This window comes from Podarcis tiliguerta (assembly GCF_965153285.1).
Source record: "Podarcis tiliguerta genome assembly, chromosome: 2".
Lineage (NCBI taxonomy): Eukaryota > Metazoa > Chordata > Lepidosauria > Squamata > Lacertidae > Podarcis > Podarcis tiliguerta.
This window is the reverse complement of record NC_139535.1, coordinates 71,922,689-71,945,714: the sequence shown is the minus strand read 5'-3', so window position 1 is coordinate 71,945,714 and position 23,026 is coordinate 71,922,689. Positions and strand designations below refer to the sequence as shown.

Below are 23,026 nucleotides of genomic sequence, written 5' to 3'. Positions count from 1 at the left end.
TGCATTTCATCTGCAGAATCTAGGCCAAACCAATATTAGTGTGAATCAGTAATTTACTTATATATTAATTAAGTCTTAGTTTTTCACAGTGTTGTGGATCTTGTTTTTCTTTCCCCTCAAAAAGTCTGACATCCTTCTAATCAGTGTGGTGATTATTTTTGTATAGTTATGCGACTCCGCAGTTCTCAACCACCCTAGATCCCTCCTATAACCTGTTTTTCTTTTAAAAGGTTCAAAGGACATGAAAACTTGAAGTAATGGCTTCCAAAGTCACACTTGCGCTTCTTTACCACCCATCTCACAACTTTAGAGAAGGTATTCAGTCTAGAGGACTGCAGAACACACCCTGGAAAATACCTATTGCATTGTATTGCATTTTTATGAATTTGTGAATCGCTTGTCACATAAGTTCATTTAGAATCGTACATTAAAACAATTAAAGGAGGATATGGAGCGATGCAATCCCTGAGCCAAGGATATAAGTAACTATATAGCCTTTAGAAGAGATCTGAAAGCAGCCCTATATAGGGAAGTTTTTAAATGTTTATTTTTTTTTATTATGTTTTTCTATATGTTGGAAGCTGCCCAGAGTGGCTGAGGCAACCCAGAAAGATGGGTGGGGTATAAAAATAAAAATGGTTGTTGCTGTTGAATAGGACATTCCTATTATCATTGGAGAAATGTTGGCGGGTATGCATCAATCATTCGTTCATCCCAAACTTTTGGAGCATATTATCCATCACTTCAAAAAAGAAGCATCTTTGTTGCACTACAGCAGCAGAGTGCTTGAATCATCCACATTTTATTTTTCCAATATGCCCTTGAATCCCTTCCTGCAAAATAGTGATAGCCTGCTGGTGAGGTTTCTTTAGGCATCTATTCCTGCAAAACCAGGCTAAATGCTGCTAAGTGCCTATAAATGGTTAATGAAAATCCTCTACCGCGTATGATTCCCACATGTGGCTGTTGCATCCCTTCTCTCCAGATGTGATGAGTGATAGGGAAGCATGCAGTGGGAAACTAAGCAAAAGATCCAGATGAGGGAGATAAGAGGTAGCATGAAATTGACCTCTGCTGCCCCGAGAGTGCAAGAGGAGATGTGAGCAGGTGGCTTTCGCGGAGGAGAATGGCTTGCATTGAACACCAGAAGGCTAAAGCCTGCCTGAGCCTCAGAGGAGAGCATTTAACTCCGTGGAGCCTCTTGTAAACCTGGTTCCTGGCTTCAGACTACAGTTCAAGTATCCTTTTGGAATATTTGCACATCTGCAAATAATAAATGTTAGCAATCACATATTCTCTCTCTCTCTCTCTCTCTCACACACACACACACAGGGAAAATAGCATTTTTAGCAGGGCTGGCACAAAGCAAAACCCAACAGAGCTTAGTCTAGAGCACAAGATTACCACAGTGCAGTGATTACTTCTAATTGACTTTTTTGGAATTTCCAAAAATGACTCTAACCCCCCTACCCCGCCCGGTATGCAGCCTTTACCGCAGAAAAGATCCCAGTGAAATGGCTCTTTAGTGTGCAGAGAGCAAAATCCAAATAGATAGTCCATATCTTCAGAGGCTCTGTGCCAATTAAGACCAAAATAACCCAGCTTTCTTTGAGCAGAAATCAGATTTTGCACGCACTTGCTGCTTCTGACCATTTAGTTCTGTGGTCAGAAAACTCAGTGTGCTGTGTTAATGCTATTTGAAAAATGAATTTGGTCTTAAGACATGGACCAAGTACATTCATTCATTCATTCATTCATTCATTGACAACTTCTAGATGAGAAGTGCTCTATATGGGGCTGCCTTTAAAGATGCTGCAAAAACCTATGCAGGAGCAGAAGGTGGTGGCATTATATTTGTGAGCTAATATATGCCATCTGTTTGGAAGCACTGAGATTGGTTATCGGTCTTTTTCAACCCAACTCGAAGTTCTGGTTCTTACCTTCTAGGTCCTGAAGGAGCCACCTCCTGAAGGAGCACTTAAGATCTTCTGAGGAGGCTCTGCTATGGATTTGATCTCGTGGGGGGAGGGGCTCAATTAGCCTTCAAAAGGTGGCTGCCCTGAAATTATAAAACACCCTTCCACTGGAAGCTTGAACATCATCCTTCATGCTGGCTTTCCATAGACAAGTTGGCCTTTGAGAACTGATCAGTGATCCGCCCTGTTTCCCTGTGTTTATTGCTGTGCTATCACTTTCACTTTGTGTAATACTGTTATTGTGATTTTCCTTGTTGTAAAAGGAAAGTTTGTCAAACAGTAGTATAGATATATTTAGAGAAACAGAATCTCTGTGTATAGGAAGAGTGGCAAATCATTATTTGCTAGCTTCTCATGCCAGGATAGTACTTCCCAAAGTATAAAGATGCGTGGTGCTTTGTTATATGGTGCTAGATTAGTTTGCACATGTGTGTGTGCGCACATGCATGTATTAGGAATGAGCAAATCTGAAAAAGTCCATTCCTCCCAGTTTCTAATTTTTCCAATCTTAAGTTCAGCTTTCCAGACTTCCATATTAGTGTGTGAATGTTTCTTTTAAAAAGATCTCCTGAAAATTCACCAGCATTTCAGTGCCAATTTATTCTAAAAAGACTCATTTTTACAAAGCAATTTCCCCAAATGTAATGCCTTTTTGTATGTTATTTTCAGTAATATAGGCTTCATATGCACACTCTACCTTAGTACATGCATTTTTGTACACATTATTTGGATGAGGAACTGCACTGCAAAATTCAGAGATGCGCAAATTTTGAAGGATGGCTGGTTTTAGCTGGCGCATTGTTGTGGGAAGTGTGTTATTTGGGAAGTTTGCCTTTAAATGCAAACTGAATTAATTTTTTTTCTCCCTCCCTCCTAGTACGTGTGTAAAGAACATGCATACAATGATCGAGCAGCAGTTGTGATATATGTGAAGGAAAAATGGGACCCGATATTGATATGCAAGGATGATGAGGGAAGAATCCTGGGAGTGCAAATCAATTATCAAGGTGAAAAATTTAATGTGGTGACTGTCTATGCCCCAAATACAAACAAAGCAGAATTTTTTAAAAAATTGGAACAAATATTATTAGAGTTGGAAAGTCATAAATTAATTCTGCTCGGAGATTTAAATGGGGTACCAACACCAGAGCTAGATAGAAGTGGAGGAAAAAAGAAATTAAATCAAGGGAAGCTCCCCAAAACATTTAACAATTTGGAGGAAAATTTAGATTTGATTGATATCTGGAGATATAAAAATCCAGTAGAAAAACAATTTACTTATTTTTCTGAACCCCATCATAGCTGGGGTAGGATCGATCAGATATGGATATCAAGAGAATTATCTTTAAGAACAACGAGCTGTGAGATATTACCTAAAACCTTCTCTGACCATAATCCAACGATGTTAGAGCTAAGATGTGAATCTGTGGGGACGTATAGGTGGAGAATGAATGAATATCTTTTTGAAAATGAGGAGGTGATAGAGAAGGCAAAAAATACTTTGAAAGAATACTTTGATATAAACTTGAATAAAGAGACTAAGTTAGATACAGTTTGGGATGCCAGTAAGGCAGTCCTAAGAGGATTCCTGATCCAACAAAACAGCTATAGAAGGAAATTAAGAGAGACCAAAAAAGAAGAAATTATTAAACAGTTGAGAGAATGTGAGAAAAAATTGGTAATAAATCCCAGGGATGAAAGGATTAGACAAACTTCGAAAACATTGCAATTACAATACTCAACTTTAATCAATCAGGAAGTAGAATGGAGAATTAAATGGATGAAGCAAAAATATTTTGAATCTGCAAACAAAACCGGGAAATTACTGGCGTGGCAACTCAGAAGGAGGAAAAAACAAAACTTGATTAACAAAATAAAAATAGGAGAACAGATCTTGGAAGATAGTAATAGGATAAGGGAAGAATTTCTTAAATTTTATGAAAAACTATATAAAAAGGAAGAGGAAAATAAAGAAGAAATAGGAAATTATTTGATAAAGAATGGAGGAGAATATTTGACAGATGAAGATAAAAAACATTTAAATAAACCCATAACAGTAGATGAGGTTAAAGATGCAATAAGAAAGATGAAACTGGGGAAAGCACCTGGTCCTGATGGCCTCTCAGCAAAATATTACAAAACATTAGAAGAACATCTAACTCCGGTGCTATGTAATGTGATGAATAATATCATGAGAGAAGGAAAGTTACCAGATTCCTGGAAGGAAGCTCATATTACATTAATAGCTAAACCAGATTCGGATAAATTAGATATAAGGAATTATAGACCGATATCATTGCTTAACAATGACTATAAGATCTTTGCAGAGATAATGGCGACTAGATTAAAAAAACACCTAGCAAAATTTATACATAAAGATCAAGCAGGGTTCCTCCCCAATAGACAATTGAAAGATAACGTTAGACATATAATTAATATTATCGAATACTTAGATCTTAGGATTGATATATCGGCAGCGTTGATTTTTATTGACGCTGAAAAGGCATTCGATAATGTATCATGGGAGTTCATGCTAAAGTGCATGGAAAGAGCAGGGATAGATGGACCCTTTCTGAAAGGAATAAAAAGCATTTACTCAACACAAAGAGCTAAACTAATCATAAACAATAATCTATCCAAATCATTCACGATATCGAAGGGTACGAGACAGGGATGTCCTCTATCCCCTCTCTTATTTATAATGGTTCTAGAAGTATTAGCAAACAAGATAAGGAAAACACCTGAAGTAGGAGGAATTAAAATTGGAGAAAAAGAATACAAATTAAAGGCTTATGCCGACGATTTAGTTATCTCTCTTGAAGATCCAGTAGAAGGTATCGGCAAAGTCATAGAGATATTAGAAGAATTTGGGAAAGTTTCTGGCTTCAAACTAAACAAAATTAAAACCAAGATCCTAACAAAGAATCTGGAGGAAGATCAAAGAAAACAGCTAGAGGACCAAACAGGAATTAAGGTTGTGAAAAGGGCAAAATATCTGGGTATCTGGATTTCAACGAAAAACATAAATTTAATAGAAAATAACTATAATAAGACCTGGAATGAAATAAAAAGAGATTTAGACACATGGAGTAGGATAAGGTTATCATGGTCAGGAAGGATGGCAGCAATTAAGATGTCTGTGTTGCCGAGATTGTTGTTTTTATTTCAAAACATTCCCGTGATCAGAGGCATCACTATGTTCAAGGATTGGCAGAGAACCCTGTCCAGATTTATCTGGCAGGGGAAAAGAGCAAGAATTAAGTTCAAAATCCTCACCGACCGTAGAGAAAGAGGAGGGTTTGCTGTTCCAAACCTGCAATTATATTACGATGCGTCGTGCCTGTGTTGGATCAAAGAATGGATTACCTTAAATAATACTGACTTGTTGGATCTAGAAGGATTCAACACTAGGTTCGGCTGGCACGCTTATCTATGGCAGGATAAAGGGAAGATACATAAGGGTTTTGCAAACCATATTATTAGAGGAGCATTATTAGAGGTTTGGGACAGAAACAAAAGACTCTTAGAAAAAAGCACCCCATGGTGGTTATCACCCACTGATATTTTAAAGATCAAAAAACCAAATATGGATGAGCAAAGATGGACTTACGAAGACCTATTGGTTAGATCAGATAAGGGATGGAAGCTTAGAACATATGAGGAATTAAAAGATAGGCAAGTAAGTTGGTTACAAATCCACCAAATAAACGCCCTATGGAACGAACATAAAAAAATAGGAATAAATGAGAAAAAATCGAAATTTCAGGTGGAAATAGTAGAAGGTAACACCAAACTTCTATCCAAGATGTATGGTCAATTACTGGATTGGGATACTAAAGATGAGGAGGTGAAGGAGGTTATGATAAAATGGGCTATAGACTTGGGACATAACTTAGAATATGATAGATGGAAACAATTATGGAAAATAGATATGAAATTTACAGCCTGTGTGGGAATCCGGGAAAATATGGAAAAGATGGTGTATCGTTGGTACATCACTCCAGTAAAGTTGCAGAAAATGTATAAAACCGGGGATAAGAAGTGTTGGAAGTGCAAAATAAAAGAGGGTGATTTCTACCATATGTGGTGGACATGTGCAGAGGTGAAAAGGTTTTGGGGTCTCATCTATGAGGAATTAAAAAAGATTTTGAAATACAATTTCCCCAAGAAACCGGAGGCCTTCCTGTTAGGGATGGTTGGTGAGGAGATTAAAAAAGATGATAAGATATTGTTTCAGTACGCGATGGCAGCAGCCAGAATATTGCTGGCACAGAATTGGAAAACCCCTAAGATCCCAACAATTAAAGATTGGCAGCTCAAATTATTTGAATACATAGAATTAGATAAATTGACACAAAGAATCAGGCATCAAAAAAGTAAAAAATTTATTAATAATTGGAATAAATTTATAACATATACAGAACTAAATTTAGGTAATACTAAAATTACAGTAGACGAAATATAAAATCTGTGAAGTGGAGATATGGAGAGAGATCGGAAACCGCTGAAAGGAAGGTTAGTTATATAACCCAGATCGAGATGAAGGGAAGTAATTTTCTGTTTTATTCAAGGTGCTCTTTTTTTCTTTTCTTTTTTTTTTCTTTTCTTTTTTTCTCCTTATTTGTTTTCTTCTGCTCGGTTTTTCGGTGTCCTGTGTTTTGTCCTTTGGACGTTGTTTGTATGATATGACTGTTTTCTGGACTGTTTATTATGGATGAATTGTTTGGAAAAATCAATAAAAAGAAGTATAAAAAAAAATAAAAAATGAATTTGGTCTTAAGACATGGACCAAGTACATTCATTCATTCATTCATTCATTCATTGACAACTTCTAGATGAGAAGTGCTCTATATGGGGCTGCCTTTAAAGATGCTGCAAAAACCTATGCAGGAGCAGAAGGTGGTGGCATTATATTTGTGAGCTAATATATGCCATCTGTTTGGAAGCACTGAGATTGGTTATCGGTCTTTTTCAACCCAACTCGAAGTTCTGGTTCTTACCTTCTAGGTCCTGAAGGAGCCACCTCCTGAAGGAGCACTTAAGATCTTCTGAGGAGGCTCTGCTATGGATTTGATCTCGTGGGGGGAGGGGCTCAATTAGCCTTCAAAAGGTGGCTGCCCTGAAATTATAAAACACCCTTCCACTGGAAGCTTGAACATCATCCTTCATGCTGGCTTTCCATAGACAAGTTGGCCTTTGAGAACTGATCAGTGATCCGCCCTGTTTCCCTGTGTTTATTGCTGTGCTATCACTTTCACTTTGTGTAATACTGTTATTGTGATTTTCCTTGTTGTAAAAGGAAAGTTTGTCAAACAGTAGTATAGATATATTTAGAGAAACAGAATCTCTGTGTATAGGAAGAGTGGCAAATCATTATTTGCTAGCTTCTCATGCCAGGATAGTACTTCCCAAAGTATAAAGATGCGTGGTGCTTTGTTATATGGTGCTAGATTAGTTTGCACATGTGTGTGTGCGCACATGCATGTATTAGGAATGAGCAAATCTGAAAAAGTCCATTCCTCCCAGTTTCTAATTTTTCCAATCTTAAGTTCAGCTTTCCAGACTTCCATATTAGTGTGTGAATGTTTCTTTTAAAAAGATCTCCTGAAAATTCACCAGCATTTCAGTGCCAATTTATTCTAAAAAGACTCATTTTTACAAAGCAATTTCCCCAAATGTAATGCCTTTTTGTATGTTATTTTCAGTAATATAGGCTTCATATGCACACTCTACCTTAGTACATGCATTTTTGTACACATTATTTGGATGAGGAACTGCACTGCAAAATTCAGAGATGCGCAAATTTTGAAGGATGGCTGGTTTTAGCTGGCGCATTGTTGTGGGAAGTGTGTTATTTGGGAAGTTTGCCTTTAAATGCAAACTGAATTAATTTTTTTTCTCCCTCCCTCCTAGTACGTGTGTAAAGAACATGCATACAATGATCGAGCAGCAGCCCAGGAACCCTTTGTCCAATCTTTTCCTGATAATGAGGGTTGAGGTTGTGCTTTGTTGCTTTCAAATACGACTTTTTCCAGCCTAGTATCACTAGTAACCTCTTGCTGATGTGCCTTGTGGCATTTAAATTCATCCACCCATGTATGGCTTTCACACCCATACACAGTGGAGAGTGATTTATGGGAGTAAGCAGTGGAGCCCGAAGGCCAAATTACCTTTTGCATATTTTGCTTCCCTTAATTTACCCACCCCAGGATCTGTTTGCACAATCCATTTAATCCCCACCACTGTGGCGCAACCCTGTTTTGGTGCAACGGGTTCATGCACAGAGACATGCCAAGGCTTAATCAACAATCAGAGATGTAAAGGAACATTCAAAGTGCTATTTGGCGCCATTATTCCTGCTGCTCCAGCAATGTCCTTTTGCTCCCGGAGTACAACCTTATATTATGCAAGTTTTGTTTTTGTGTTCAGTGAAGAGTGTAATTGTCCCTTGTTTGACATGGAGTACCAGGAATGTTCAAAGACCAAGTGGAGGCACAGGGAGGGAGAACCACCCTAAAATGAGCAGGTAAGTGGCCTGTTTAGACAAGGTTCATGCTGATGTTAGTTTCTGTTTATATTGTGTAACCACTTCTAATATAGACCATTCCAAGTCCTTGTTCCTGCTATGAAGATGGCCAATAAGATGACTAGGGTCTCTTAATAAACATTTAGGATTTGTTTCCATTCCTAGTACTCTGTGACTATGGAGATAATATTGTTATGCACAACCAGTGCTATTTTTCTGGAAAAAGAGGTACCAGAGCTCACCATGAACACCTCTCATGGAGTTCAGAAATTCTGCTTTTAGAACTGGGGACCGGGTATTGTATGGCATAGAAAGAGCGAACTTGAAGAGGGGTATCAGGAAAGCAAAAGCGGAGTACAGAGGAAAAATTGAGGACCATCTGAGAAATCATGGTACTAGACAAATGTGGCAGGGAGTCCAACATCTGACTGGTTGAATCAAGGAATTCATCAGTGGTAGAGAGTACTGCTTCCTTGGTGGGAGAGCTGAATACCTTCTTTGCCCGATTTGAGGTGACACCAACAGTGACTCCAACAGGGATGCTAGAGCTATTGGCGTCACTACCTACAGGAAATGCTGCCAGGGTGGAAGAGGGAGAAGTGAGGCGAATATTAAAGGAGGTAAACATGAGGAAGGCTATGGGCCCGGATGGGGTGGCTGGCAGGGTGCTAAGAGATTGTTCGGACCAACTGGCAGGAATCTTTACGAAGATTTTTAACCAGTCTCTGGCCCAAGCCACTGTTCCACCCTGTCTGAAATCCGCTACCATTATACCCCTGCCAAAAACATCAAAGATAGACAGTCTGAATGATTTTCACCCTGTGGCGTTGACACCCATTATAACGAAATGTTTCGAAAAACTGGTGAGGAAGCGCATCTTATCTTGTCTGCCAGTGGGACTTGACCCTTACCAGTTTGCGTACAAGGCAAAGAGATCCACTGAGGATGCTGTGGCAATGGCTTTACATGCTGTCCTGACTCATTTGGAGAAGCAAGGGAACTACGCGAGACTGTTATCTGTAGACTTTAGTTCTGCATTTAATACTATTCTTCCGCATAGATTGGTGCCCAAATTATTAGACCTGGGACTTCCACCATGTTTGTGCAGGTGGATATTAGACTTTCTAACAAACCGTTCCCAAAGGGTCAGGTTGGGTTCCCACGTCTCTGCGGATCTCATCACAAATACGGGGACGCTGCAGGGGTGCATGTTGAGCCCACTTTTATATATGCTCTATACAGCTGACTGTGCCCCCAAATACCCCAGTAATAAGATCATTAAGTTCGCAGATGATACAACGGTGGTTGGTTTAATTACTGCTGGAGAGGGGGAGGTGGCCTATAGGAAGGAAGTTGAGCAGTTGGGGGAGTGGTGCAGGAAAAACAACTTACTCCTTAACTTAAAGAAAACAAAAGAGATCATTGTGGACTTTAGGAAACGTAAATTGAATATTCAGCCACTTATTATTGAGGGGAAGTGCGTGGAACAGGTCTCGGTGTTTCGATTTCTGGGAATGGAGTTGAGAGACGACCTAACCTGGGGAGAGAACAGCAAAGACCTGGTGAAGAGAGCACAGCAGAGGTTATATTTTCTGAGAATCCTCCAGAAAAACAATCTCTCAAAGGACCTGTTGATGGCACTGTGGAGAGCGTACTAACTTATGGTCTGTGTGTGTGGTTTGGGAGCTGCACAGCCAGGGAAAAAACAATGCTATACAGGGTTGTAAAGACTGCAGAGAGAATTATTGGGTGCACTCTTCCCACCTTAGATCAAATCTATGCTGCCAGGTGCCATAAGAAAGCGGCAGAGATAGCACATGACAGTATGCACCCCGGAAATGATCGCTTTCAGCTTCTGCCTTCTGGAAGAAGGTATAGGGTTATACAGGCCAGGACTAGCCACCTGAGAAACAGTTTCTACGCTAATGCAATTCTGGCTCTAAACGCAGCATAAGGGGTCTCTGTAGTATAGTATATTCTAAAATGGGGTTTTAGAGTTTTTAGGGGGTTTTGAATGTTTTATGTAGTTTTGTAGTAGTTTTGTAGTAGTTTTATGGTAGTTTTATGTAGTTTTTCAATTTCATTGTTCCGCAAGGGACAATGACAATAAAGATATCGTAATATCGTAATATCGTAATATCTCTCATTCTCTTAGAACAGCAATGGTGCTCACCTGAGAGGTGCCAGAACTGAGTTCCGGTGAGTTCCAGCAGAAAACCCCCCTGTGCACAGCCCAATCTCTGTATGGTGAGAAACTTTAGGGGTGCCAGCACATAGCTTGGGTTCAGTTTCCTTGGAATATAGGTCACTGGAGACTTTATCATATATGAGTTTATTTACACATACAGTGGAACCTTGGTTCTTGAACTTAATCTGTTCCGGGAGTCTGTTTGATTCCCAAAACATTTGAAAACCAAGGCGCAGCTTCCGATTGGCTGCAGGAGCTTCCTGCACTCAAGTGGAAGTTGCATCAGACGTTCGGCTTCCCAAAAACGTTCAAAAACTGGAACACTTACTTCCGGGTTTACGGTGTTTGGGAGTCGATTTGTTCGTCAACTAAGCAGTTTGAGAACCAAGGTTCCACTGTATATACAACCTGAGCAGAAGATGGAAAGGGTCACATGAACACATGAACTCTACAACAGAACTTGCTTCTAGAAGTTGCTTTCCTATTAGGTTTCTTGTGGGGTCTCCAAAGTCATAGGTTTGGTTTCAGCCCAGAACACAAGTCAAAGGCTTGACCACACTGGAGCAAAAGATGGATTCGCACATGCCTGCCTTTGTCACTGGAGCACAAACAACTAGCAAAATATTATGCTGCAGGTTAAAGCGATTTGAACATCAAATTGTAAAAACTAAATTACATATGACTCAAATCACATGTATTCTCCAGGTCTCTTTCTCATCACCTCACCCCCCCCCCCCCCAATAACCATGGAAGCTGCAATCTGAAGTGGAAGATCAGTGCAGAAAAGACAGCCAGCTTATAAAAAGTGGGAGGGGGGGAAACAACAGAGATAAAGGAGTTTTGGATTTTTTGGATTTGATATCCCGCTTTATCACTACTCGAAGGAGTCTCAAAGCGGCTTACATTCTCCTTTCCCTTCCTCCCCCACAACAAACACTCTGTGAGGCGAGACTGAGAAACTTCAGAGAAGTGTGACTGGCCCAAGGTTAGCCAGCAGCTGCATGTGGAGGAGCGGAGACGCGAACCCGGTTCACCAGATTATGAGTCCACCACTCTTAACCACTACACCACACTGGCACACTGGAGACATAACTGAGCATCATATGTTAAACTTTGGTACATAAATCTGTATACACTTACTTGGGAGTCAGCCTCATTGAACTGAGCGAAACGTGGTTCTAAAGTAAATAAGCTTAGGACTGGGCTGTGATTTATTCAAAGGAAGTGCAGCGTGCGTAGGTCTTTTCTAAAGAGGCAACTTTCTCAAATCCATTTTTAGATATCGAGCATTATCACTTAACAAGCAAGGTTGCTTATTTGTGGAAGTGATGCTGATATGTTTGTCAGCACAGTGTGCTGGAGAGAGCAGATGGGGGAAACTCAGCGAGTGTTGGTCAGATAGAGCTGGGTGTTAGGAGTTGCTTAAATTTAGGCATTTTCTTTCTTAGAATCATAGAATTGTATTCTTTTGGCAAAGGAGAGAATACATTCATCTCCAGTGATCTGATTTTTCCATTCCCTGTGCTTAAACCTCCCTTGCAAGGACGTATGGCAAAAGTATCCCATGTAGTTCCAGTGGATTTTTTTATTTATTTATATTTTTTACTTAGGGAATATGATTGCAAAGGAAAACAAGCTGGACCATGATACAACTGCCATGACTGCCATCCATGCTGCCATCTGAGAGGTACCTGTCTGCTGACAGTTTCCAGGCAGCCTCAGTACTTCCAAAACTGTAACGACTGGCTGCTACTTAAACTGTGAAACTCTTTATTAAATGTTCAGAGTCTTTCGAAATTAGTTAGGGATTTATGGGACTCAGATCATGTCGCCTGTTTATTTGCACACCACAAGGGTGGCCACAGAGTTTGGCAGCAAAAGCCCCCATTGCTCACTTCTTCAGCAAGCAGGTGACGCTAATAGAAAGAAAGAAACCTCAGGTTCCAGTGTGCTAGAGCCTCTTTACTTGGGTTTTGGCTGGCGCAAGGCACTGTGTGCCAGAATCAGAATAGCTACTTTGGGCCATCTTTCTGCATTACAAATGCTTCGGGTGAGAGGTATGTTGTAGATGTTGCTCTGGCACCTTCATCTTAAAAATTTCATCCTACCCAATGAGAAGCTGGCTGGCAGATGATCGTGTGTGGCGGCCCAGCTATCTGAATGTTGGAGGGTAGTCATATCAAAGTTTCCTTTTTCTTAAAATTGCAGGTACATAGAGTCCTGTTGATGTTTAAACTAAGCGCAAGTATCACACACACACACCAAACAATGGAGCAAGTGGGACCAGCTGAGCTTAAAATTGTAATTACTTGTGCAGGCCCACAAGCAAGAGGGGCCAAGCTTGAAAAAGCGAGTGCTGTCAGTTTGAGGGAATATTGGTGAATTTCCTAGTGATGCAGTGAGGATTAAGTGGGACCTGCAACAAAACACTGCACTGCAGAGAGTGCTCCTGTTCCCATTGAGGCTTCCAGCCAGCTCCCTGTGATCTCCCCATTCTCTCACCTCCATTTTCCTTTCTTTTCCAACTGGTAGTCAGCACTCTGAACAGGATCAGTCTCCACATTGTTGTTTTTGGGGTGTTTTGTTCCCCTTAGGTTTCTTTTTTGAAACATGATCTGCCGCCCCCCTGAAAAATTTCCTTCTTGTCCTTTGTCTTCCCTCATGTCACCCTCATTTTATCTCCATTTTTTCCCCTCCCTCCTCTTCCCTCAGTGAGTACTTTCCCCCTCTTTCCCCCTCCACAGGCCAGATGCACTCACTTGTTTTGAGTGAGTGGAGCAGCTTCACATTTCCAGATTCAATCTTTGCTTTGGTTCCTTCCTTCTGCACAACACAAATGCAAGGAATTTCCATTTTCTGGTTGTTGGTGTGTGTGTACTCCCTTCCTTCCACAACTGCTGGTGTGGGTAGACCAGTCATGCCAGAGGCTATGAAGGAGGCTGCCCTCTAACACCAAACAGGAATGCTTTCTGGGGAGATAGTTACAATGGGAAGCAAAGATATTATCCAGCTTACCTGTCCCTCCCTAGAGACCAAAGTAATTTGCTTTTCTCTGCCAAATTCCACTCTCTCTCTCTCACACACATGGTATGAACTAAGTAACTAGGTATGTGAGAGCTTAGAATAACCCAGTAGTTTTGGCACAAATACATGCAAAACCCTAACGATGGCATTTATTAATAAATAAAAGAAAGGATGAGGACAAATGGAAGAGGGAGAACGTTGCTTTGTGAAAATAACAAAAGATCACCTTTTAGTTCAACTCTATCTAGTCATAGCTACTTGCATGTAGCTCACCTCACATGTAGCAGCGTAGATGGTGAGTTGAGGGACTGAGACACAAAAAGACTGTGGACCACAGTCCACTTTAAAGAGTTTTGGACTCAGGTCTTGACATTATCCAGCCAATCGCAAAGCAGTCATGTAGCCAGGAAAATGCCTAGGTGCTTGGGGCTGAAACACTCAGGGTGACATTAGGCCAGAGAGGACCCATCGAGGTGAGGAACAGTCACCTTTCCTCAGTTCCTGGATGTGGCTCCTGCATTATAGATAGAGGACTGAGTAATTTTAGAGGGACAGATTGGGGACAGCAGAACAGAACAGAGCAGAACAGAGCCATATATATTTAATTTATTTAAATGTTTATAAACAACACTTTCATAGGAAATATAGCAAGGCAGCACACAACATAAAAACATAATGCAAGAATGACTGGTTAAAAAAACTTCAGTAACATGTCAATAAAAACTGGTTGTTAAAAATGTCAAAATCAAAATTTCTGTCTGAACAGTATGTTTTTAAAAATATGTCTAAAAGAAAGCAAGGATGACTCCTGCTGGACATCTATTGGCAGGGAGTTCCACATGGCAGGACCTGCCACATTAAAGACATGGACCCTGACTAAGCCTCAGGGGACCACTAAAAGTGCCTCACCAGGGACTGATGTGGAAAATAAGGAATCCAGCAGCCCTTATGTGCCCCGTTGTTTAGGGTTTTGTGAGTTAACCCAAGGATCTTGAACCTGTTTTAGTAGCAAATTAGCACCTAATTAGCAATTTTATCCCCTAAGGAATTGTTTTCTCAATATTTCTTTTTTCTATTTCTGTAAACCTTGAGGTTCTGTGAACGTTATGTCACATCGCTTGCTTTCCTGGGTGCTGCCATTTTGGTTTTGTAATGATTGGGATGTGTGTGTGTGTGTGTGTGTGTGTGTGTGTGTGTGTGTGTGTGTGAAGTATACTCTCTTAGCATCTCTCTGACTATCTACTTCTTAGAGTGCTGTAAACCTAGAAGTGAACTCTGTGTTCACAGAGCACTGATTTCTCCTATTCCCAGAAGGCTGATGCTGGCCCTTTGTCTGTATGGGTTTCTTCCTTATGTTGACAGAAGTTTTTGCATGTCAGCCACACTCCCACACTGTACTTTGAAAGTATTTATAATAATCTCAAAGAGGAAACTACAATTTGGCATTCCCAATGCACTGAGGCAGAACAAGTTCACAGACCCATGCAATGCTCCTCTTCCGCTTTGTAGTTCATTGGATGCTCACGAAGGGCTTGTCCACACTTTCACCTGACCTGTAACTTGATTGTAGCATGTAATGATTAATTCTTCCGGATCCAAGTTTTTTCCTCGTTGTTCTAATCTTACCTGCTGAATGGGAATTTATCAGATGCGTAGAAAATCCAAATGGGTATTTTGCTTCCCAAGCTTCAATTCCATGGGCAAGATCAGATTTTTGCAAGGTGCAGCCGTGGAACAATGAGAAAAGGGAGAATTAATTGGTACACAATATGATAAAAATACAGGTCAAGGGAAATTGTGGATGATCCATAAAGGTGTTGTGTGGTTTGAAGAGATCAAGCAGGCTTAAATGGACATGTAAGTGGGCTGGGGAAACTATTGTGTAGTATGTTGCAGAAGTGAAAATCTGCAAATTCTCCAACTTACTTTTGTGCGTATTTGAAATGCAATCCTACTGGTTAACCAGAAACTCTTCATTGGTCTGGTATCGGATCCAAACGAGTTACATGTGTGCACATGGGCTGTTTTTCTCTCAGAGCAAGCAGAGCTCTGGCTACCATGGAAGAGAAGGCATGGTTCAGTTTTAAAAGCAGTTTTCCCCTTTTCTGCGGAGTGGAGGATTCTCCTGTGAACGAGCATGACCTTTCTCTGAATCCTGGCCGCCTTGCGTTGCCAGTATTAAGTAAACAAACAGCAAGGACTGGTATAAAAATGAGTTCCTCATTAAGATAGTAAAATGTAAGATTTGTTTTATTTGTTTTGTGGCTTGTTACCCTTCAGTTGTATTTTTCCTACTTTCTTTACAACCATAATGGCTCAGAAGCCCTTTTCTTTTTTCTTTTAAATGAAATTGGGTTAGTCATGATGACTCCGGGAACTGAGGTTTTCAGAGTGACGCCAAATATCACAATAAATGGCGAGGGTTGACTGCCCCTTTGTGAATCTGGACTTTAGCAAATCATTTTAATGTCAGTTTACTCACAGTTTTTTTGTTGGGCAAGCAGATTGTTGCGTAATGATCCCCCTGTCAAAGTTGCCACATAAGACAGTCTGCCATGCTGAACACATTAAGTGGGACGAAGCGCTTTGACTAATAAAGGAGGTCATGCTGAGCAACAGCTGGCTGGCCCTCTTGCAATTTGAATATTTTTTTTTAAGACTCCAAAAGGAAAGTTTGCATTTTTAGGAGAAAAGGGATCTGCAGCTGGCTCATCAGCATTTTAATATCACATCTCCAGCGAAGAAGTTGGAAGATGCTGGTTTGAAGTGTTTGTAGCTAAGAAAAAATAAATAAATGACTCTATGAAAAGGGAACTCAGTGGGTCCGTGTTTTTAAAGCTTAAAACAAAGTTAGACGTTATTTAGGACTGTATGTATGCAGTGCTTCATTATCACCACCATCAATGCAGTGCATCTTACTTCGGTGTAATGAATTTAAGATCAGGTTGTAGGACTGCAATTAGAAAACTGCTGGTTTAGGGCAGGGGTGGGGTACATTTCTTTTTAGCCCAAAGCCCCATGCACTCACGGGCAATTTGCTGGGGGCCATATACCTGTGGTGGGCTGGGCCAGATGCAAAGATGAGGTGGGACAGAGGTGAAGCAACGATGGTGACTCTTAACTTTGAGCAGTAGGCTACATTCCAGCTGGACGAAAGCTGGACGTCTCATAGATTGGAACCTCATTCATGCCTGTAAGACATGCAAGGAAAACATTTGTAAAGCATATTCAGTCATGTGGCAACCCACCACCACATGGTGCAGGTATAGTAAGGTTACCAGACGTCCCAGTTTTCCGGGGACAGTCCCTGGATTTAGAAATCAGTCCCCAGACAAAATCCTATCATTCCTAATAAAGTTGAAAAGTGTCCCTGGATTCACTAAAAAATATCTGGTAACTTTAAGGTATAGCCCAGACACAAGTTTACTTCTCAATGAGAAGCAGCCATCTTAAGATAAAGGGATGGTGTAGGAAACCTGTGGCAAGGGAGGAAATACTGGTTGAAATGTGAGGTCAGATTCAGGTTAATGTCTTTGTTTTTTTTATAAAGGAGATGATAATGAAGAACAAAAGGCTAGGATTAGTTTTTAAAATCAACTTCCCAAGCACTTGTAGTTCCTAAAGGTAAAGGTAAAGGTACCCCTGCCCGTATGGGCCAATCTTGCCAGACTCTAGGGTTGTGCGCTCATCTCACTCTATAGGCCGGGAGCCAGCGCTGTCCGCAGACACTTCCGGGTCACGTGGCCAGCATGACAAGCTGCATCTGGCGAGCCAGCGCAGCACACGGAACGCCGTTTACCTTCCCGCTAGTAAGTGGTCCCTATTTATCTACTTGCACCCGGAGGTGCTTTCGAACTGCTAGGTTGGCAGGCGCTGGGACCGAGCAACGGGAGCGCACCCCGCCGCGGGGATTCGAACCGCGGACCATGCGATCGGCAAGTCCTAGGCACTGAGGTTTTACCCACAGCGCCACCCGCGTCCCTCTTGTAGTTCCTACCACAACCCTATTCATTTAATTGAGAAATGAACTCCACTGTGTTGTGTGGAGCTTACTTATGAGAGAAATCATTGGCCACTCCCCTGTGACCTCATTGGCCACACCCTGTGACCTTGGTGCCATGCCTCCCTGGCAACCTAGCAGCCCCACCAGGTCTGTTGGGGACCGCTTGCCTCTGTATTTTAAATATTCATTTGTATGGGCCTTTATGTATGTTGCCCTTCAACATGGTTCATACCCTTCAACATTTCTCTGATGAAAATGGGGGCTTCCCTATTCCATAATGATAATATTGCTCTTTATACCCCAGACATCTTACTGGGTTGCCCCAGCCACTCTGGGCAGCTTCCAACATATATAAAAACATGATAAAACATTAAACATAAAAAACTTCCCTATACAGGATTGCTTTCAGACAGCTTGAGGGTCAGATAATACGATACCTTCCAACATTTATACAATGTAAATAGGGACATCCTAAGGAAAAGTGGGACATTCCAGGGATATCCCTGGAAAATAGACACATTTGGAGGGTCTGCATGGCTAACATGATCAAAATATAATAAGCCATTAAAATAAAATTAAAATAAGACACATAGGCGACAGTGGCTATAAAAGCAGAAATGTTTACTCCTATATAGGATATAATCTTTGTAAATCACCCCCTCTCTCCATGTGCGCGCGCACACACACTGAAATTTAGACTTTAAACGGTGTCATACTTTATAGACGACCCCTAATTTCTGTGAGAGTATATGAGAGAACTACAGAGGCACTTCTCCCTCAGTTCCAAGGAGCCTGGGAACATTTGCAAACGCTGGCAACAGGAGAGACTGAACTATAGAAGCTTCCTTTTCAGCAGCAGGGAGGGGAAAAAATGCCTTTCCCTCCTCTTTGGCAAATTATAAATGTTGCACTTGGCTATTTCTCTGCAGGGGAAAGGGAGGGGGGGGGTCAACCAAATCTAATTAAAGCAGCCTGGGATGAATGGCTGGTCTGTCTGATAACCCCTTGCCAGCGTCTCTTCAGGTGCTTTCTCACTGCTCATTTGCAGAAGTTGATGCTTATCACCTGTGCTGGGGGAGGGGAGCGGGGGCTCAGAGCAGCTGCAGCCGTGGTGCCTGGTGTCTGGCTCGCAAGCGCTTGCCCGACACGTATTTCGTCATACTCCGCTTGTTGGCCTTGGGTCAGGCCAGGGCTCCCCTTGGGAACCATTGTAATAAAAGGCCCTTCACATCATCCACACAGCTGTACAAACTGCGGCCACCTTAGCCCTCTTGTCTGCTCTGGAATGTGGCTGGGATTTGGGAGGCTGTGTCTGAGCGCAGCCTTTTGGATTTGGCCTTTGGAGAGACCGGGTGATTCCTTTCAGTCTTCCTTATCCGATCTCTGCAAAGGATTAGGCTGAGCTTTTCAGACGGTGTAAAAAAGAGAGGGTTGAATGAGCTGTTTCAGTCCTGCCACATCCTGCTGTAGGCATGTGAGCAGGGGTGAACATGAGGTGGGCCGAGGGCTCGGGTTCGGAGGGAACATTGGACGGTGTAATTTAGGGTCAGCAAATTGTGATAGTACTAGCATTCATATTCCACGTATGTTCCCTAGAACTCTTCCTTTAGGATGGCACCATCTGTTGCTGTAAAGCAAGGGTGGCCAACGTGGTGCCCTCCAGTTGCTGCTGGACTACAGCTCCCATCATCCTTCCCTGTGTCTAATTCCCCTGCTCCCTGACTTGACAGTTGGAAAAGGGGAAACTGCAAAGAAAATATATAGGTCTGGTGCAATCCTGGAGGCCTACCTATCTCTATGCTGTTGCTGTTGCTGTTGCAAAAGAGACCAAGCAGGAGGGGTGTGTCTGTATGTGATTATGGAGGAGACGGGTCTGTGTGGATGGGTTTTTGCACCTCAGTTTTGAACCTCTGTTAGGGAAAACTTTAAGTTTAGCCTTCGTGGGGTCCTGCTGTTGCGTGCAGCTGGCACAGATCAGCTGGCATGGGACCAGCAGAGGTTTTGTACCCTTAAGTGCGTGCTACAGTGCTGAACCATCCACCATCAACCTGCCTTAACAAAATGAACATCAGAAACGGCAATATTCAAAAAACTGCAGGAGATCATTTCAGTCTTCGAAGACACTCTACCATTGACCTGAAAGTTGCCATTCTCCAGCAAAGGAATTTCAGTGGGACACCTTAACTGGCTAAACTGGAACTTGTAGAGAAATTTGATTCTGGTTGTTCAGGCTTGACTCCGGACAATGGCTTCTTGTGCTTCTGCAGGTGTTAATTAACATAGCAAAAGAGCATAAGAAGAGCCTGCTAGATCAGGCCAGTGGCTCATCTACCCAGCATCCTGCTCTCACAGTGGCCATCCAGGTGCCGCTAGGAAACCTGCAAGCAGGATTTGGGCACAAGAGGACTCTCCCCACCTGTGGTTTCCAGCAACTGGTTTTCAGAAGCATGACTTTCACCAACTGAGGAGAGAGAGAGCATAGCCATCATGGTTAGTAGACATTGATAGCCCTCTCCTCCATGAATTTGTCAAATCCTCTTTTAAAGGCTATTGTAGTACAGTGGTACCTCAGGTTAAGGACTTAATTCGTTCCGGAGGTCCGTTCTTAACCTGAAACTGTTCTTAACCTGAAACACCGCTTTAGCTAATGGGGCCTCCTGCTGCTGCTGCGCCACCGGAGCATGATTTCTGTTCTCATCCTGAAGCAAAGTTCTTAACCCGAGGTACTATTTCTGGGTTAGTGGAGTCTGTAACCTGAAGCGTCTGTAACTTGAGGTACCACTGAATAATAATAATAATAATAATAATAATAATAATAATAATAATAATACCCCACCCATCTGGCTTACAGCATATATAAAAACATAATAAAACTATAGGCTTTGTTGTCCTGAATCTTCCAATATTCAGCTGTGTTGGATGTCCACAAGTTCTAGTGTTATGAGAGAGGGATAAAAATAGTCACTATTCTAAATAAATAAATAAACCAGAATGAATGCTCAATGAACAGGTTGTCTGGAAGTGCCGTGTGTCAGACAGCACTAAGTAATTGCTGCTGTTGTGAATGGCCACTTTGCTTATCTTCAGCTTTACTGAAGATATTTTTTTGTCACAGACATTACTTACAAGCTTGTATGTACACCAAACATCTGATGAAGTTACAAAAGCTTAAGCATGATTAATCTGTAATTCTTGACAGTTCCACAAGACCCGTGGCTGTTTTTGAGGCAAGAGACTAATGGCCAAATTGGAAGTGATGTTAATTGAATGCAATTAACATCTAGGTTTTTGAAAAGAATTAAATAGCACCCCTCTCAGAGCTAACGAAAGCTTTAGTGGCTGGTTTTTATTGGGACTCCCTCTCCACTCCCTGCTATTTGGGTGCTGTTGCTCCAGGGCCCCTGCAGCTATTTAAATTTTTAAAAATGAGAGCACCACTTGCATCCACACAATTAAATTCTCACTTGATGCTAATATGCCTACCACTCTGGAAGTTAGCTCCATCAAAGCCACTTTTGATCAGCAAAGGGTATGGCATTTTGGCTTTAATAAATCTGGCACTTTTGATTTCTTTCATTAACTCATAGCTGATTTCATTACCAGGCCTGGCAAAATTACAGTCTTGAAGTTGCAAGCAGAAAGTGCAACTTGATTCCACTCAAAGCTGAGGAAGAAGGAAAATGTGATGGTTATGGTCTTCAAACCAGCAACTGCTTTATTAAGTCTGAGTTTATCTTTCTTATCTCGTTTCCCCTCCCTTCCCCTGCTGGGCCCCTGGCAACATGTGGCTCAGTCAGACACTCAGCCCCAGTTCTGCAGGGAAATTTACGGTTTGTGTTTGACAGTGGCCATCCATTACGCTTCTGTGCAGCTGTTCATGTGAAGACAACTTTAAACTCTTCCAGAAATTGCTTGCATTCATCTGCAGGCATTCCTTGCTGGACCAGGAATGCAGGAAGCTAACTGCCTCCTCTTCCCTGGCAAAGAAGAGCAAGCTTCTGTCCCTTGCGTCACTACAATTGTTCATTGACAAGGATGGACGTGGAGAATACTCTGTCATCCTGGGGGCTGCACCCTTCAGAACAGAACTGCCTTACGCAGAGTCAGATCACAGCTCCATCCAACTCAGTCTTGTCTGCACTGACTGGCAGAGACGCTCCAGGATTGCAGTCAGGGGCCTTTCCCAGCCCTTCCTGGAGATCTTGGGGATTGAAGCTGGAGGATTTGCACGCAAGGCAGATGCTCCACTGCTGAGCTACGGTCGTTCCTCATTGGCATCTCCAATTCAGGGATCTCCTTTCAGCCTGACATCAGTTGGCTTTTATAATGTAACACCTAGGTTTAAAGGTAAAGGTAAAGGGACCCCTGACCATTAGGTCCAGTTGTGGCCGACTCTGGGGTTGCGGTGCTCATCTCGCTTTATTGGCCGAGGGAGCCGGCGTACAGCTTCCGGGTCATGTGGCCAGCATGACGAAGCCGCTTCTGGTGAACCAGAGCAGCACATGGAAACGTCGTTTACTTTCCCGCGGGAGCGGTACCTATTTATCTACTTGCACTTTGACGTGCTTTCGAACTGCTAAGTTGGCAGGAGCAGGGACCGAGCAACAGGAGCTAACCCCGGTGCAGGGATTCGAACCACTGACCTTCTGATTGGCAAGTCCTAGACTCTGTGGTTTAACCCACAGCGCCACCTGCATCCCAACACCTATGTTTGTTTTTATGCAATTCAGAAAAGGCACACAACTACATATTCTTATGGCACTCTCATACCCAAGCACACACTTGAAGTTACATTATTGGTGAGGCAATATTTAGACAACTGATTTCTCCCCACTGTAAAATTATTTTTGAAGTTCCTTGGGGTTTCTGTGATGCAAAGATACGAAAGCCACAGAGAACACTTCTAGTGTGCTCCCATACTACCACATGAAAACTTGGGGTTAGGAAGCCCGGTATATATTGCACTTGGATCTTAAACTACTTTGTGCCTTATAGTTTCAAATTTTTCAAATGGAAAGGTATGTTTTATATGTGATGATGATGATGATGATGATGATAATAATAATAATAATAATAATAATAATAATAATAATTTATTTATATCCCGCCCTCCCCAGCCGAAGTCAGGCTCAGAGCGGTTAACAACAGTAAAATAATACAGAATTCTAAAATCATATAAAGTATTGATAGTAGTTGATGCATGACATTCCTTATTGCAGTTGTTTTCAAAATTTCTACATTCAGGGATTACTTTGTACACTGACATCTGCCAGGGGACCTTCTTCATTAGAGGTTTTAAAAGAGAGGTT

At 41.8% G+C, this 23,026-nt stretch overlaps 2 long non-coding RNA genes across 2 annotated transcripts; both read right to left on the bottom strand.

Annotated features, from left to right (window-relative positions):
• Positions 1–7,059: 7,059 nt before the first annotated feature.
• On the bottom strand, positions 7,060–11,864 carry LOC310673116. The gene is made up of 3 exons (XR_014508868.1): positions 11,831–11,864; positions 11,019–11,098; positions 7,060–7,095 (listed from the first exon to the last, which is right to left on the bottom strand). It is a non-coding gene; the product is annotated as an uncharacterized lncRNA (long non-coding RNA).
• Positions 11,865–14,889: 3,025 nt separating this feature from the next.
• On the bottom strand, positions 14,890–17,329 carry LOC310673099. Its single transcript, XR_014508849.1, has 2 exons — positions 16,768–17,329; positions 14,890–15,400 (listed from the first exon to the last, which is right to left on the bottom strand). It is a non-coding gene; the product is annotated as an uncharacterized lncRNA (long non-coding RNA).
• Positions 17,330–23,026: the final 5,697 nt, after the last annotated feature.